General features: G+C 46.1%; 1 long non-coding RNA gene across 1 annotated transcript; it reads right to left on the bottom strand.

Annotated features, from left to right (window-relative positions):
- Positions 1-10,370: 10,370 nt before the first annotated feature.
- LOC135578325 (uncharacterized) lies at positions 10,371-15,975 on the bottom strand. Its single transcript, XR_010469826.1, has 2 exons — positions 15,864-15,975; positions 10,371-10,473 (listed from the first exon to the last, which is right to left on the bottom strand). It is a non-coding gene; the product is annotated as an uncharacterized LOC135578325 (long non-coding RNA).
- Positions 15,976-16,213: the final 238 nt, after the last annotated feature.

Here is a 16,213-nt window from a genome sequence, read left to right as displayed (position 1 = left end):
ACCCCCAGCACCCCCGAGTCCTTCTCCTGGGGGCTGCTCTCCATCCCTCCATCCCCAGCCTGGATTGATACCGGGGATTGACTCCATGTTGCTGTGCTGTACACACTCCTAAGCGTGCAGAAAAGAGAGAAAACATTGCAGGCAGCAGGGTGAAACCCTCTCACTTCAGATAAATTGTGTCCCTACTGCCCAGGTAAACAGTGTCATGTAAATATTGATGCCTCATATGTGGTCTCCTAACTGGGGGGATGCATATAGCCCTGACCCACAGGGAATGGCTGGTTTGATGCGAGCAGCATGATTTGGTTTGGGGAAGATGGGGAGGATTCAGCCACATGAAAAAGAAGCTAAAAGCGACTTTGAGATTGAGGCTGTCGACTCTTTAAAAAGAAACAAAACAAAACAAAACAAAACCTAACAGCAACTTAATGCCAAAAAAATAAAACCTTTAGCTCAGAAGTGGTATTTTAAAACTCAAATACACTTCAAAGTCTTCTGGGCGTGGGGTCCCAGTGCAGCTCCCAGCACTTGGTCCTTTTCTAAAGCACAGTCAAGCCTTTGTTTTGTGTTTGGAGAGAAAAATAAGCGACAAACCGTGCTGTTTGCATAGTGCTGGGGTTCACTGCTCTCCTGATTTGCAGGGGTGCTTTTTGAAGGGTGTAAACCCGCCCGTGGCACGTTTGTGCATGTGTGACAAAAGAGAAACACAATTTTCATGGTGGTTTTAATAATTATCCTTTTTAAAAACAGTCCTCTGTTATCTCTTGGGAGCGGAGGAAATTCCCTCGAGGGGAAGAGGCTTTTTCACCATCAGCAACAACCAGCTATGGGGTGGAGGAACCTTATTGTGGCTTTTCAGTGCTTAGAAGGGGCTGATGAGAAAAGATGGGGACAGACTTTTGAGCAGGGCCTGTTGCAATAGGACAAGGGGTGATGGTTTTAAACTAAAAGAGGGAGATTCAGGCTGGACGTGAGAAAGAAATTGTTGCCCCTGAGGGTGGTGAGAGCCTGGCCCACATTGGCCAGAGAGGTGGTGGATGAACCATCCCTGGAGACATCCCAGGCCAGGCTGGACGGGGCTCTGAGCAACCTGAGCTGGTGAAGATGTCCCTGCTCATGGCAGGGGTGGCACTGGATGAGCTTTGAACGTCCCTTCCAACCCAAACTGTTCTATGATTCTAGGATGCACCTCGTGTTTCTCAATATAAGCCCCTTCCCTCGCCCCACATCTCTGTGCACTTCCTAGCAAAAAACCAACCACTCCAACATCCAGTCTCATTTTGGGGTGAATCCAAGGAGGTTGAGTTATTATTCCAATGATCGGCTTCGCTCCTCATTTCACTCTGTTTAATAACTACCACTGGGCAAACACTGTTCTACCCCCCTGGCTGCTCCATTTGCTCTGTGCAACCTCAGGTAGATACATACCTGGCAGCAAAACAGAGTAATACCTTCCTTTACATAAACTAAAAGTTAATTTCTCCCAAGGGCAGAGGCTTTCCCAGCCCTTTACATCACGTCCACCCTGTTTTGTCTCTCCTGCCTTTATAATCCTTTGGAAAAACATCCTTCTGTCCGTCCTCTCCGCGCTGCCATACGGCTCTGCGGGTATCCAGCGAGTCGGGGGAAATAATCCCGCAAATGAAGTCATGGGGTCTTTATCTGGCCGTGGGTCCCCCCTTCCTTCCCCCTCCAAATAATACGTTTTGTGATGTGGATTTCTGTCGACAGAGCGAGACGCCGGGCTCTCTCCTCCTGATGAACACGTCCCGCGAGGACAATGATGGAGTTCCTGCGAAATTTTTACCGCTGACCTTTTCTCCGCCGCGGAGCGGGAACAGTGAAGGCTGGGGACAGCGGAGAGCATGTTATAATGCTGGAAAATGTGACTCCGTCTTTGTGGAATGCCATTTCCCCCCCACCCCACCTTTCCCTCTCTTTTATTCTCCACCCCCCCCAACCCTTAGAAAAACGCAGTGCTGAAAAGTTGAAAATTTAAAGCAAAAAATTGCCGTCTGCTCCCCCCCCCCCCCTTCCCAGCTTCGTCTGAACAAGCAGCCAAGCTGTTAAATGCTTTTACCTGCTGTGTCCAAGTCAAAAGTTAAATAATGTGTGAACGAATGTGGAAGGAAAACAAGAGGCGGAGAGGGGGCGCGGGAGAGAGCCCCTCGTACAACAAGATAATTGTTACATTATGAGAAACAAATAACACGCTGCTTCTCTCCGGGTCTCTGTCCGTGACAGCTTGACAGGTACATCTGAAGTTAATTACTTGCCTCTCGTTAAGGTTTCGCTTCGCCGCTGGGGCTGGATCCTGCAAACACAGCCAGTGCTCGCTTTTTGGAGGTCAAGGGGTTTGCAGGGGGGTTGGTTTGCTTTTCATGGGCCATCACGGCTGCAAAAATGCCTTTACCAAGAGGTTGGGGTATCCCACCCAGCCATGCATGATGGGGTGGATATTGGTGTCACGGGACCTGAAGAACCTAATGAAATTCAACAAGGGCAAGTGTAGGGTCCTGAATATGGTGAGGGACAACCCCAGGCACCAGTACAGGTTATGGGTTGACCTGCTGGAAAGCAGCTCTGCAGAGAAGGACCTGAGTCCTGGGGGACAACAGGTACACCATGAATCAACAATGTGCCGTGTGGCCAAGAGGCCAATGGTACCTGGGGTGTATTAGGAAAAGTGTGACCAGCAAGTCAAGGGAGGTTGTTCCTCCCCCTCTGCTCTGCCCTGGTGAGGTTCCATCTGGAGCATCTGCATCCAGTTCTGTGCTCCTCAGTTTAAGAAGAACAAGGAATTACTGGAGAAACTCCAGTGGAGGGACACAAAGATGCTGAGGGGTCTGGAGCATCTTTCTTATGAAGAGAGACTGAGAGGGCTGGGGCTGTTGAGCTCGAGAAGAGAAGCTGAGAGGGGATCTCATCATTATTTATAAATATCTCAAGGGTGAGTGTCATGAGGATGGACCAGATTCTGTTCAGTGGTGCCCCGTGATAGGATGAGGGGCAATGGGCACAGACTGAAACACAGGAGAGTCCATCTGAATATGAGGATAAACTTCTTTCCTTTGAGGTGCCAGAGCCTCGACCAGGCTGCCCAGAGATGCTGTGGAGTCTCCTTCTCTGGAGACATTCAAACCCACCTGGACACATTCCTGTGTGATCTGCTCTGGTGACCCTGCGTTAGCAGGTGGGTTGGACTGGATGATATCCAGAGGCCCCTTCCAACCCCAACCATTCTCTGATCTGCCTTTCACCCATGCCCTGAAAGAGAAGTCTATGGCTCCTGCCAGCAGAAGACAGGTATATTGTTCTTGCTAAATAAATAGTACAGTTGCCACATCTTTTCTCCTCAGGGCTTGTTTGCTGCTCCTTGATGCTGGAAAGTTATTGCTGTCTAGTCCGATGCTTTCCCATCCACACTCATGGTCCCTGTGTGGTAGGTGCTTCTCTGGGGAACGTCTTCTGATTTGGGTTTGTTGTAAACCAAAACATCAATGCAGACACACGCCCTTGGACAGATGCAATGGTGAGGAAGACCATGAAAAGCTTTTCCCCCACCAAGGGTTCATGTTCTTTAACTTTTCCTTCAGCTTTGAAGTTCAAATAAAACTAGAAACTTGAAAGAAAACCTCATCCCAAAGCTTCCCAGAGGCAGCTTCACCCTTGCGGCCACAGCAAGACCACAAGCTGTTTGCTCGGGGCTGGCGTACCTTGTCCTGCTTTTTCACAGATGCTCAGCAGAGTCTCACCTCCACCTCAAACCCCAAGTCCAGATGATCTTTATCTGCCCAGAGTTTTATTTGCACCGCTCTAATAATGACATCACTCTTCCCTTGGGCATCTTCATCAATACAAATTATTATCTCCTGTGTCTTTTTCTCTGAGGATGAATTTTGATGGGATCCTTCAGTTGTTACTTTAAGGTGCAGTATGGATTTATTATGATCAGTGCTTTCAGACTTTTTAACTTGCTGGAAAACTCCCACAAAGAAAATAATCATTCGCAAGTAAACAAGCATTGCCACACGCTCCACAACAAATTTACGATCTGGATACCCTCAAGACTTGAAGTAAAGACCACATGTATTTTTTTTTCAAACATTTTATTTGGCAGGTGTTCCTGGAAGACCAGGGCTCAGTGGTGGGGTTGGGAGCCGACTGAACAAGACCCTTAGCCACACTTAGGAGATTGCAAGCATTTTTTAAGGCTCTTTGAGAAAACAGCAAACAAAATAGTTTTAAATTAGGTTGAAGGTACTTTATCAAGACTTTTTTTCCCCTGGAGGAAAAATATAATCACACAAAACTCTTGTCTTTCTATCACTCACAGATAGAAAGGAAAGTAATTCATTTGATGTTCACTCCTCTGAGTAGACCTGCCTGTAGGCTACCATTCATTTTTAATATTAGTCCTAAAAACATTCCAGGTAGAGTTCTAGATGCTGGAGGGATTTCAGAAATGCTTTTGTGCTGCAAGCCAAAATGCTAAAAGCAGAGCTAGGTTGTGTCATCAGTTTTCAATCAAGCCTCTCTGTGCCTCTTTTTTGTGAGTTGCTAAAAAAGTTGCATATAAAATGGTGAGCAAAGACTTTCCATAGGACCTAAAAAACGAGGTTCCTCATCACAACTGCTGTAGGTGGTTTGGGGTGTTCTGCTGAAGGACCTGGTGCTGTTTGGGTTCATATGGCCATAGCAAGGGAATATTTTTGCTTGGCTTAGTTTGCACATTTGCTTTGTTTTGCACTAAATTTGTTAATCTTTTTTTTTTTTTTTTTTTACAATTCCACCTCAAGCAGGAAATCTAGACTATGGATCAGTGGCTGCCCTAATTTTTATTGGCAAGTCATGATCTTTATTGGTGGAATTATGAGCTAGCTGGACTTTACAGTCTTTGTGTAATGAAGCCAATATATTACTACCAGCCTGATGTTTTAAATTTAATGTAGCAAAGAACAAAGGTAGCTTTATTCTTGCTTTCCTTCTCCCTTTCTCTTTCCTTCCTTCTCTCTCTTTCCTTCTTTTCTTTTTTCCTTCTCTCTTGTTCTTTTCCCTTCTTTCCTTCTTGCCTTCTTGGTTGGAAAAGACCCTTAATATCATCAAGTCCAACCATCAACCAAACACTGCCAAGTCCACCACTAAACCTTGTCCCTTCTGTATTGACAGTAGGTCAGTCACTCCAATGTGGGCACAGTTATTTTAAAAGCTGTTAGACGAAGAGAAGAGCCAGTACTAGTAAGATGAAGTGTTTTTTGCTGGTGTAGCTGTGGTGAGAACTGCATCTCTACTCGGTCCCACTGATGTGTGAGGTTGAGCCCTAAATCCAGAGATCACAGATACAAAAGTCACTCTGGACTTTTCCGTTCTGTTTTTTGCCAAACCAGAGATCCAAAGTCCCAAAAGCATCCTGCAGCACTGGTGATCATGCTGGTCCAAGATGGGACAGGCTTATTCAAACCCCTGGCAGAGCAGTTTTTGGTAGGAATGGCACCATCCATCACCTTTGGAGGAAGCAGAGCCAGCTGGATTAGACACCCAGCTTCAGTGAAGCTGCAGAAGAGCAAGACAAATCATAACTTCTGTGGGTATGGTTTTGTGGTCGTGGTTGGATGGTACCAATCATCACATGGAATAAAGCAGCTCCCAAACCAGCTCTGACCTCAGCTCCAAATTGCCCTTTGGAGAATCCCCTCTCCCTCCACTGAATATGGAAGATCCAAAGGATCTCAGACAATCACTCTAAATGCTTAAAATTATCTGCCATTAGCAACTCCTGTTGCTTTACCTTCTCCCAGTCTCTGCCCTGAAGAGCTGAAATCAGGATGGGAAGGTCAAGGGGAGGAATAGGGACATGGGGCGAAATCATGGGCTTTGCAACACCTCCAGGTCATTGCTAGAGCGGGGAACGCAGCCCCAGCATCTCCATTTATAAACCAGTAACAAACCCACCAAATTGCTCGGCAGTGATAAACTAGAAGGATTCTGTGTTTAACTTCCAAAAAGTTAAAAAAAAAACCCAAACAAACAACAAAACAACCAACCAAAACCAACACCAAACCAAACCATCCCTTTTCATTTTTGATGGGGGGGTGGAGGTGAGAAGGACGTGAAGGATCTGGTCCCCAGTGCTGCCAGATGTGATGCTGGAGCCAGAGGAGCACATCTGGTTTCTCAGGTCCTGGGATGGGTTGGCAGCACGAGCAGCAAGGAAGAGCCACGCTTTATTTGTAAACCGTGCGAAGTTACAATGGTGTCACCACCACAATAAGCATCGAGTCCCATGATGCCAGTTTTACAGGCTCCATCCAGATCCAACCCTTGCTTTAATATTGCGTGCACGTAATCTTCAGTCTGTAACATTTACTTAATTCCTTTTTGTTAAAAACCCCAGAGGAAGAATAGGCTAGTCCTAACCTCTTCTGGACCGCAGTTCTGAACTATTAATCTGTCATGTCAGCATATTTTATTAATACTGTTTTCCTGCAGACGATAGGTGGAATACATCATAAGTCACTTACCATCTGCTGTGTAAGTGTGTTGTAAAGTATCTTTCTTCCATAGATTATTGCTTTGATAGATTAAGGGTTTGTACAACCATGATACCTCATCCCATCACTTTTAAGCTCCCACGAGAGCCTTCATGGCTGAAGTATCTGATCAATGTGAAAGTGTTTAACGGCATCTTGCTGTGCCCCCCTGGCTAGGAAAGTGCTATTACACCCACTTGCCAGGTGAGGACACGGTGTCCTGATTTCATAGAATCATAAAATCATAGAATAGTTTGGGTTGGAAGGGACCTCCAAAGCTCATCCAGTGCCACCCCTGCCATGAGCAGGGACATCTTCACCAGCTCAGGTTGCTCAGAGCCCCGTCCAGCCTGGCCTGGGATGTCTCCAGGGATGGTTCATCCACCACCTCTCTGGCCAACGTGGGCCAGGCTCTCGCCACCCTCAGGGCAACAATTTCTTCCTCATGTCTGGCCTGAATCTCCCTCCCTTAGTTTAAAACCATCACCCCTTGTCCTATAGCAACAGGCCCTGTTTTGTGCTTCATTGCTTTGATAAAAAGCTTTTTCTCCTTCTCCATCCCTAGCCAATGGGAAGAGATAAGCATATCTAGAGAGGAACAACATTTTCTCCAGACTGAACTGGGGATGAATCAGGGGCTGGAAGCTTTCCTAGAGGTGCCTAATAGAATCTCAGCCACTGAACCATCTATTCTGCTCTTTGGAGCTCCAGCACATCTACACCACCAGTTTTTATGACCAGAGCTGCATCAGTGCAATGGGTGACCTACAGACCATCTCAGAGCAGCAGCATCCATGGGAGCAAAGCTCACCCACTTCTGCCAGAATCCACCTCACACTCGTTTAGCTGTATTTAAAAGCCGGGTGCTTAAGGATAAAGAATTATGTAGAGATAAAAAAGGAGAAAGAAGGAGGCACCACAGCATAAAAGTGTTTGGTTTTTTTTTGGTTTTGTTTTGCTTTGTTTTGTTCCAGCCTAGAGAAGGTATCTAAAGAAGGTAGACTGAACCAGAGGTGTGCTTGCTCCATCCCACCGTAACTGCAAGATGGTGTCACTCCCTTTCATTGCACTTTTTTTCCCCATATTTACAGAGATGGGGAATCCGTGGGCAGCTGATACATCAGCAGTTCCCTTTCTGCCTTCCCTGATGCAATGTATCCTGCTACTGGCTATTTTTGCCCCCAGAATATCCGTGTCTGTGCTGTGCTTTACTCTCTTGAGTCCTCACCTTGGTTTCTCCTTGAGAAGATGACTGAAGAGCTCTCCGAGCTGGTGGTACATCTGAGCCATTGAACGGGTGGGTTTGGTCCCAAGAGCCAGTGGTTTCTGGTGGGCTGGAGCTGCTTCCAAACCTGAAACTCACCTGAACTTAAGTGGGGAAAATTCAGCCTTTCTGGAGGAGGGCTTGGAAGACAAGGGTTGGTCAAAGGTCTGACTGAGCAAGATGTAGAGCAAGGGGGACAAGGTGCTTTTGAGTGACATATGTCGGGTAAAACTTCACAAGTGTGGGGTTTTGTGTAAAGCTATGCATTAAATGGATTACGAAATTCAGTGTGGAGAGCTTAGGAATAGGTCAAACATGAGACACCCGTGAGGATGGGAAATAAAGGTGTCGGTCAAAGGAATAAGGCATATCAACTACAATCTGAAGAGATGCAGAGGAGACAAGGCCAGATGGGATGTGGTATTGACCAGCTGGATTTTCCCTGTACCTCAGTCCCAAAATACCCCAAATTAAAGTGGACCACCCCTCCTTGCTACCCTTAAGGACTTGTGTCCCACATCTTGGCATGCTCAGCACCACAAAGCCCTCATCTACCTGAAAGCAGTTCAGCATCCTCAGGGTTAAATCAGATTTGATATCCAACCAAGACCTGGCAGCTGAATTTCAGCCCAGCATGAGTTTTTACGATCAAATTATAGATCCCAGAAAAAGAAAAAAAAATAAATAAATTTTTAAAATCCAGTCTGAGGTTTATAATGGAAATCATGACAGAGCCATGATTGTAGTAGCAGGGACAGCATCACTGTTATACAGTCGTAAACTGGTACCGTCCTGCCGGGTATTATAAAAGGAAAAAAAGGCATCTAAACAGCACTTGGTACCCCCAAAACAGTCTGAGGAGGTGGGTGCTGCAACTGGATGGGAATAGGGCATCTTGCCAAGATGAACTTTAAAAGGATTAAATCTCCTCCCCAGTGCAAAATGGCATCCACTGTGTCTCTGTGGCCTCGTGTTGAGGGAGGTGAAATGTTGAACCAGCCCCTCTGTGGGGTTCCTGCCAGTTCTTTGCACCCCTGAGAAGGGGAAAATTAAATATATCAATTTCCAGGATGGATAGCTGTGGGTAAACTCAAATTATATTGTGTAAAGCAATGCTGGATTGCAGTGATTTTTCACGATGTGGGTCTAAGAAGGTGGAGGCGCAGCCTTTTCCAACATTTAAGTAGGAAAAAAAAGAGTAATAAAGCTTCTGGATCTCGTCTTTGTCATTATTTGGCCATAAAGGGATGCAAAGTATTTGTGAGCTGCTTGCAAATCCCAGCCTCTGAATTCCTCCTCTAGGTCCTGGGTTTGCAATGAGTTTGGTCCATCTTCTCCAGGACCTCTTAAAAAGATGGAGCAGAAATGACGCTTGGCTCCAGCAGAAACTGAAAGCCGAGAATGATACAATAAAGAAACAATGGTCACGTTTTATTGCCTTACTCACCCATGGTTTCTTGAGTATGACTTATGGAAGCTTTGATTTACACTGGTGCGAGCTTTATCTGCTGCTGTCTTGGCCAGCTCATTCTTAATACTGAGACCTATGGGCCTCTGCTGACTTTCTCGGTTAAATAAATTAAAGCAAATATAAACGTTAATGGAAGCCACTTTATTTATGGCTAGAGTGGAGCAGTGTCTCTTACACCGTGGGTCCAATCCAAAACCCATTAATTCGAAGCCTACTGACATCCCTGCATCGGGCCCTATCATTGGGCTTTTCCTTCTCACTATGAGAGGGGCAGCTAAAGAGATAATTTTAAATGGGATTACATTATCCTGTGAAAGCCATTCTGCACGAAACTTCCAACCCTTGGCACCTCTGGGGATGCAGAGCATTCAGGATATTTTAGTGGCTGTTGTTTGAAGGCTAAAGATATTCTTCCCGCAGCGATGCCTCTCCCCATTTTCCTCTCCATGCCAACCATCCCACCCTCTAAATATCTCCTTGTGAAGCATTTTGCAATGCATCACGTGCTGTTTGTGGCCAAACACATTTTTGGCTCTTCTGTATGATACGGAACCTACTTCCAGCTCTTCAGACACTTTCTCAGATTGTGCCTTGCCAAACCTTTATTTTTTTGGCCTGGTTGGATGGAGAGAGCTTTCTGCTGCTTTTGTTATTATTATTATTGTTATTTTAGTATTATTGTTTATTCAGAGATGCTTTCTGTTGCACATACTTGAATAACTGCTGGCTTGCTATTCCAATGTCTGCCATAACATATTCTGCTATGCTCCTTCCCCTTGCCCCTATATTCCACCTTTTCCAGTTCAAAAACCCCACAAGCCACAACAAAAGCAAGAAAACAACACCCCAACGACTGAAGAACAGTTGCGTGCTCTTTTTGAGCTAAAGAGAAGAAGATCAGAAGAAAGGGACAGCAGAAAATTGTAAGAAAAGTAGAAAAATAGAGTTGTCCCGCAGAGTATTAGGATGAGTCAGGAATTGAAGCTGTTGTGTTTTCACATGGAAGCAACAAGTTTTGGGTTATTCTCATGGCATAAAGTCTTACTGTTATCACAGCTGTGGAAAGCTAAAAGGAGCAGTGAGGAGGAGGATCAGCTCCGCAGTGAATATGAATTATTATAGTTTATTGAGGCTGTAGCCTTTCACATCTGATTGTGTCCTGTTAATAGAGCTTTTCCACCAAGTCGAGTGAGCACTGGATTCAGGAGCTGAAAGGCAAGAAGAAAGTGTTTGGTCAGACCTCCAGCATGGAGAGAGATGGGGAATCTCCCCAAAATGGTTATGGCATCAAGTCCCCAACCTCTGTGAGCACAAGCGCATCCTTTGGGATGGCATCCAGATGTGTTGGGTTTATAGACACCTTGGTCCTTCACAACCTTCAGGCCAGACATGAGGAAGAAATTGTTGGCCCTGAGGGTGGTGAGAGCCTGTCCCAGGTTGGCCAGAGAGGTGGTGGATGAACCATCCCTGGAGACATCCCAGGCCAGGCTGGACGGGGCTCTGAGCAACCTGAGCTGGTGAAGATGTCCCTTTCAACCCAAACTATTCTATAGTTCTATGAACTGTGACTGTTAAAACACATGCAAACCCAGACGTGGTATTTGTGGCTCTGCAGGGTTAGGAAACTGCCAATCTGACAAATAGGGATAACTCATGATGCCTCATGCCTTTGTATCCATGTTTAAAAATAAAGAATACTATTTATACTGCAGCAGCGGTGTTTGGGAGCCCTGACTTGCTTTGTGCAGGGCGACTTGTATGCATGTAGTAGGAGGGATTTTGTCCCCATGACAGCCCACTGTCCCCAGGAGAAGGATGGGAGAGGAAGCAAAAGCAATGAAACTGTGCCCTTGTGGCCAGGAAGGCCAATGGTACCTGGGGTGGGTTAGAAGGGGGTGGTCAGTAGGTCAGAGAGGTTCTCCTTCCCCTCTACTCTGCCCTGGGGAGACCACACCTGGAATATTGTGTCCAGTTGTGGCCCCTCAGTTCCAGCAGGACAGGGAACTGCTGGAGAGAGTCCAGTGCAGCCACCAAGATGCTGAAGGGAGTGGAGCATCTCCCGTGCGAGGAAAGGCTGAGGGAGCTGGGGCTCTGGAGCTTGGAGAAGAGGAGACTGAGGGGTGACCTCATTAATGTTTACAGATATATAAAGGGTGAGTGTCAGAAGGATGGAGCCAGGCTCTTCTCGGTGACAACCAGTGATAGGACAAGGGGTAATGGGTTCAAACTGGAACACAAGAGGTTCCACTTAAATTTGAGAAGAAACTTCTTTGCAGTGAGGGTGACAGACACTGGAACAGGCTGCCCAGGGAGGTTGTGGAGTCTCCTGCTCTGGAGGCATTCAAGACCTGCCTGGATGCCTCCCTGTGTAACCTCATCTGGGTGTTCCTGCTCTGGCAGGGGTTTTGGACTGGATGAGCTTTCAAGGTCCCTTCCAGTCCCTGACATTGTGTGATTCTGTGCGATTCTGCTCACAAATGAGTCGGGAATTACGGAAGACCTAAATTACCCCACCCGTTTCTCTCTGACATCTGCCATCCCAAACATTTTGGAGACAACATGCCAATACTGACCCTCAGCACCTCCACATGCCTCCAGCAGCTGAAATGGCAGCAGCTTGGCGAACCTCATGGGTTATGGAAGAGAGTTCTGCCAAGCTGGTGTGCCACGGTCCTATAGCTGCTGGGGTGTGCCCAGGTAAGCCTGGCTTAAACAAGACCCCATTTCTCTTCCGCATTACCTCACCTTGATGAAGTCCCTGTAATCACCCTGCCAACCCCTCGACTCTTTGAGCAAGGTGACAAAATGGCTTTCAAACCTGCCTTGCATTTTGCTGGGGAGAGAATGGAGCTTTGTGAATATTTACCCTGCAGATTTCCTCAATTAAAATAGCTTTGTGAATATTTGTTCTGCAGATTCCATGCAATTAAGTGAATAAGCGATACGTAACAGCCTGTGTTTTCCAAGAGCAGGATGGTGTCCAAGCGATAGTGCAGCAATGCTTTGAGGAGGCAAAAGGAACAAATGCCTGCCTGTGTTTTTATGCCATCCTGTAATTAACCCCTGGAACACTCTGGAATAAAATTAAAGTAACTCCGTGCTAAGTCAGGCCATGAATTCATACTACAACCTCAAAAATGCTGTACTTTGCTCAGTGCCTAATTCACAAAGTTTTACAATGGACAAACTCTATCATGGAGTAGGAACCAAAGCCCATAATCAGGTGTTTTTAGGTAAACAGAAAGTCTAACTGAACCATCAAGGTGGAATCAGAAAGAAATCGCATCAGGGTCAGAAATAAACCACTCAGGAAAAAAAAAAAATCACTGCTGTCAACAAAAAGGATTAATCTCCAATGTTTTCCTGGCAGTTTTAGATAAGAACAAAACAATCAAGCCTGAGTGTTTCTGGGAAAGGATGAAGGGTTTTCATAGCAAGCCCTTGAAGATTGTTCTTTAATAAAACCAACAGCAAAAAGTCCACCTTCTTTTCTGCAAGTCAGTCTTGCCTAAAAGCCTCTCCAAAAGCCCTTTGGATAGCCTGGCCCTAACGCTGCCTTCGCATGAGATGGTCCCAAGACCCGTTGAGTCAGAGCAAAACCTGGCACAGCTCTGTCCTGGTCCCTGCTTCCCTGGGTGTTGGGATCAGGGTCGAGGTTAAAAACGGGCAGAAACAGGGATGTCTAACAAATATCTTGCTCACAGATGAGGTGTTTTTACTCTCAGCCAGCATTTGCAAAGCTGGGGCCATAATGGCAGATGCATCCCCTGAACATTTTACGTTATTCCTCCTATTCCAAGAAGGCTCTTCAGGCATTTTTGTCCTTTCCAGTTGGTCTCCATCTCTCCACTTTTGTAAATCACTATTATTAATTATGGGCCCATTGCTAATCCCCCCTGCAAGGAGGGCTCCAGCACCACGGCAAAGAGAGGGTTACTGGGCCTCTTCATAGGGAAAATAAAGTTCTACCCCACCCTGAAGGGATTGTTCAGCTTTGGAGAGAGGAGCTGACAGCTGGTTTTTATTAGGATGGAGGCCTTTAAAAGGCAGTGTTGGGGCAGGGGTGGGACCTTTGGTCTGGAGGAGAAGCGTGTTCTGCTCAGTCCCTGGGCTGGAAGGTCAGGCTTGGATGGTCTCCGGCCAAATGGCACAAGAGTTGAGAGGCTCTGGTTTGATGTTTTTCCTTTGGCTGGTGGTGATGGAAGCTGGGCTGGTCCAGTAAGACAGGAGTTGGCCTCTGCTATGCCTTGGACTGGGCACGGACTGGGCGATCCTACAGCATAAGTGATGAGTGATGGTATTAAAGAAAAGGTGAGGGAGACAAACGCCACGGAAATTTAGGGAAAATGAGCTGTGGCTACAGCTCTGAATCCTGCCCCTTTTCAGGCAGGTAAGCGGGATGTCAGTGCACAAAAATCTCTGTTATTTGAGGGCAGGGTGAGGAGAGGGAAGAAGCAGAATTAGGCAGAGCTGTGAGGCTCCTGGCTTGTATTTTCCCCAGGAAAATGCTCTAATCTTTCTGCAAGATGTCTGGTGGGGGAGAAGTCTCAGTTTGCTGCAATCTCGCTGTTTTGCAGGGATGACAGAGGAGGGACAAACAGTGGCCTCATCCCCTTTTAAACCTGTCCATGCCATAGGTACGAAGGAGTTTGCATACATCCTCTGTATGATCTGGCTGCTGCTGCCAGGGTTTGGACACTACAAGGAGAAACCACTGAGCTTTTGCTTCCCTCTGGCTGCACTTTCCCGGGACAAAAATGTCTTTTCTGTTATTTGCCTTATAGCTGCCACTCACCACTGAGGCATTACCAGAGCTGGCACAGCCTAGAGAAAACACTCCTGTAGTATATGCCCCATTCTTGATTTAATTTGGAGGAATCTGATTTACTGGGTCCTTACTTTTTAATATATCCCTGTTCTTCAGCATTTTGCAGGAGTTTTTAGCATCAAATGGTCCTTGTTTGTTCCCTCATCGGAAGAAAAAGTATGTGGGTGAATATTCAAAACTCATAAGATAATAATCTGGCTTTTTTTTTTAAAAATAAAAAAAAAAAAAGTAGGTGAAGAAGCATTAAAACCAGTTCCTATCAATGCTTGAAATTGCAACTCGAAGAACCAGTGGAAAACTTTCATATGCTTATCACAGAATCACAGGATCGACTGGGTTGGAAAAGACCTCAGAGATCATCAAGTCCAACCCTTGGTCCAACCCCAGTCCATTGACTAGATCATGGCACTAAGTGCCATGTCCAATCTCAGTTTGAGAACCTTCAGGGCCGGTGAGTCCAGCACCTCCCTGGGCAGCCATTCCAATGCCTGACCACTCTCTCTGCAAAGAATTGCTTTCTAATCTCCAGCCTCAATTTCCCCTGGCAGAGTTGAAGCCCATGGCCCCTTGTCCTATTGGTGACTGCCTGGGAGAAGAGCCCAATCCCCACCTGGCTAGAACTGCCCTTCAGGTAGTTCTAGAGAGTGCTGAGCTCACCTCTAAGCCTCCTCTTCTCCAGACTAAACAAGCCCAGCTCCCTCAGTCTCTCCCCATAGTAAATAAATAGGGTCAAGGGCACAAACCTGAGCACAGACTTAAAATTATTATTAATTAAAAAAAACATCTTACCAAAGCCTGGGCAAGGCTTGGGGGATTTAAGACCCATGTGGCCACCCTGCTTTGAGTGAGGGAGCTTGATTTTACATTCACAAGTTGTGCTGAGCCAGTTGTGCATCAGGCCAGTAAATGGTCACTAGCCCAAAGTTGTTTATGCCCATGTCTGAAGATGGCCAGAATACTCATTTAAAGCAGAGGAATGGCATCCCATTGCAGGGTGTGCTGTCACATACCCTGGCACCTTCCAGCCACTGGTCCCAACTCAGTAATTTAAAAAAAAACCCTCCAGAACATTTATAAATGGCTCCTTTGACTGTCACATGCAGAACACACACTAATGCTGGGTGAAGTGCTATCCTAACCCCTCTGCGGGTGTGATGGCTTTCATAGCTCATTCATAGCACAGAACATCTCGAAACTCACTGATAAAACCGTAATACCACACCCCACAGTATACATAACTATGTCATATTAATAAATATTTGCAAAGTGCCACGGCTTGGCACAGCACTTTAGAGATATTTTTTAAGTAAAGGAGCATGGCCCCCTGCTTCAGGAGAGTTTACACTTGGGTCCTGGTTCTGCACATGTTTAATGTTATCCTGAGACATCCACGGAGGGTCTTCTCCTCTTTGTGGGGGTGATGGAAGAAAAGAGGGTGAGGAGACACAATATAAAAATGGATGATAAATGATGCTACTGAAGGCTGCATGGGTGGGCCAAGGGCATTAGTAACAGAATATTCTTTTTTTCTAATTTTTCTTTTGTTTTTGCATCTGTGTGGTTGGTTGAAATCCAGATGAGCTCCTCAGCACCTGAGTGGTTTCCCTCTCTCAACAGCAGTGTTATGGTTTATGTAGCACGAGTCTGGTGAGGTCTGCAACAGCATTAGGGCTTTTGCAAGGGGTTGTAGGACTCACCCCCCGCCTTGCTCTGAGTTATGTGTGAGGCCAGGGACAGATGTAGCTGTGGTCTGGGTGAAGGGAGTCTCACCTGTCTATGGTTGCTTTGAAGACTGATCTCTCATCACTGTACGTGCTCCTGGTAAATCCTGCAAGGACTTGCTGGTAGATTGAAGGAGGGTTTCAGGTTCCTGAGGTTACCACACCTGCTGCGACAGATGGCAACAAAGCCTTATTTTCCAGCCCAATGTTTTTCTGATATGCTAAAAGATTTATTTATACTGTCTCAAAGACTTCTCTAAAGATTAACAAGAACATGATTTTCCAAACATTTATTTGAGTCTAGTAATTAGGTCAATTAGGAATCCAGAAAATATTGTTCCACTGTCTCTACTTCTACATATCATAGAATCACAGAATGGTTTGTGATGGAATAGACCT

The sequence above is a fragment of the Columba livia genome, chromosome 1 (assembly GCF_036013475.1).
Source record: "Columba livia isolate bColLiv1 breed racing homer chromosome 1, bColLiv1.pat.W.v2, whole genome shotgun sequence".
NCBI lineage: Eukaryota > Metazoa > Chordata > Aves > Columbiformes > Columbidae > Columba > Columba livia.
This window is presented reverse-complemented; position numbering and strand designations above follow the sequence as displayed.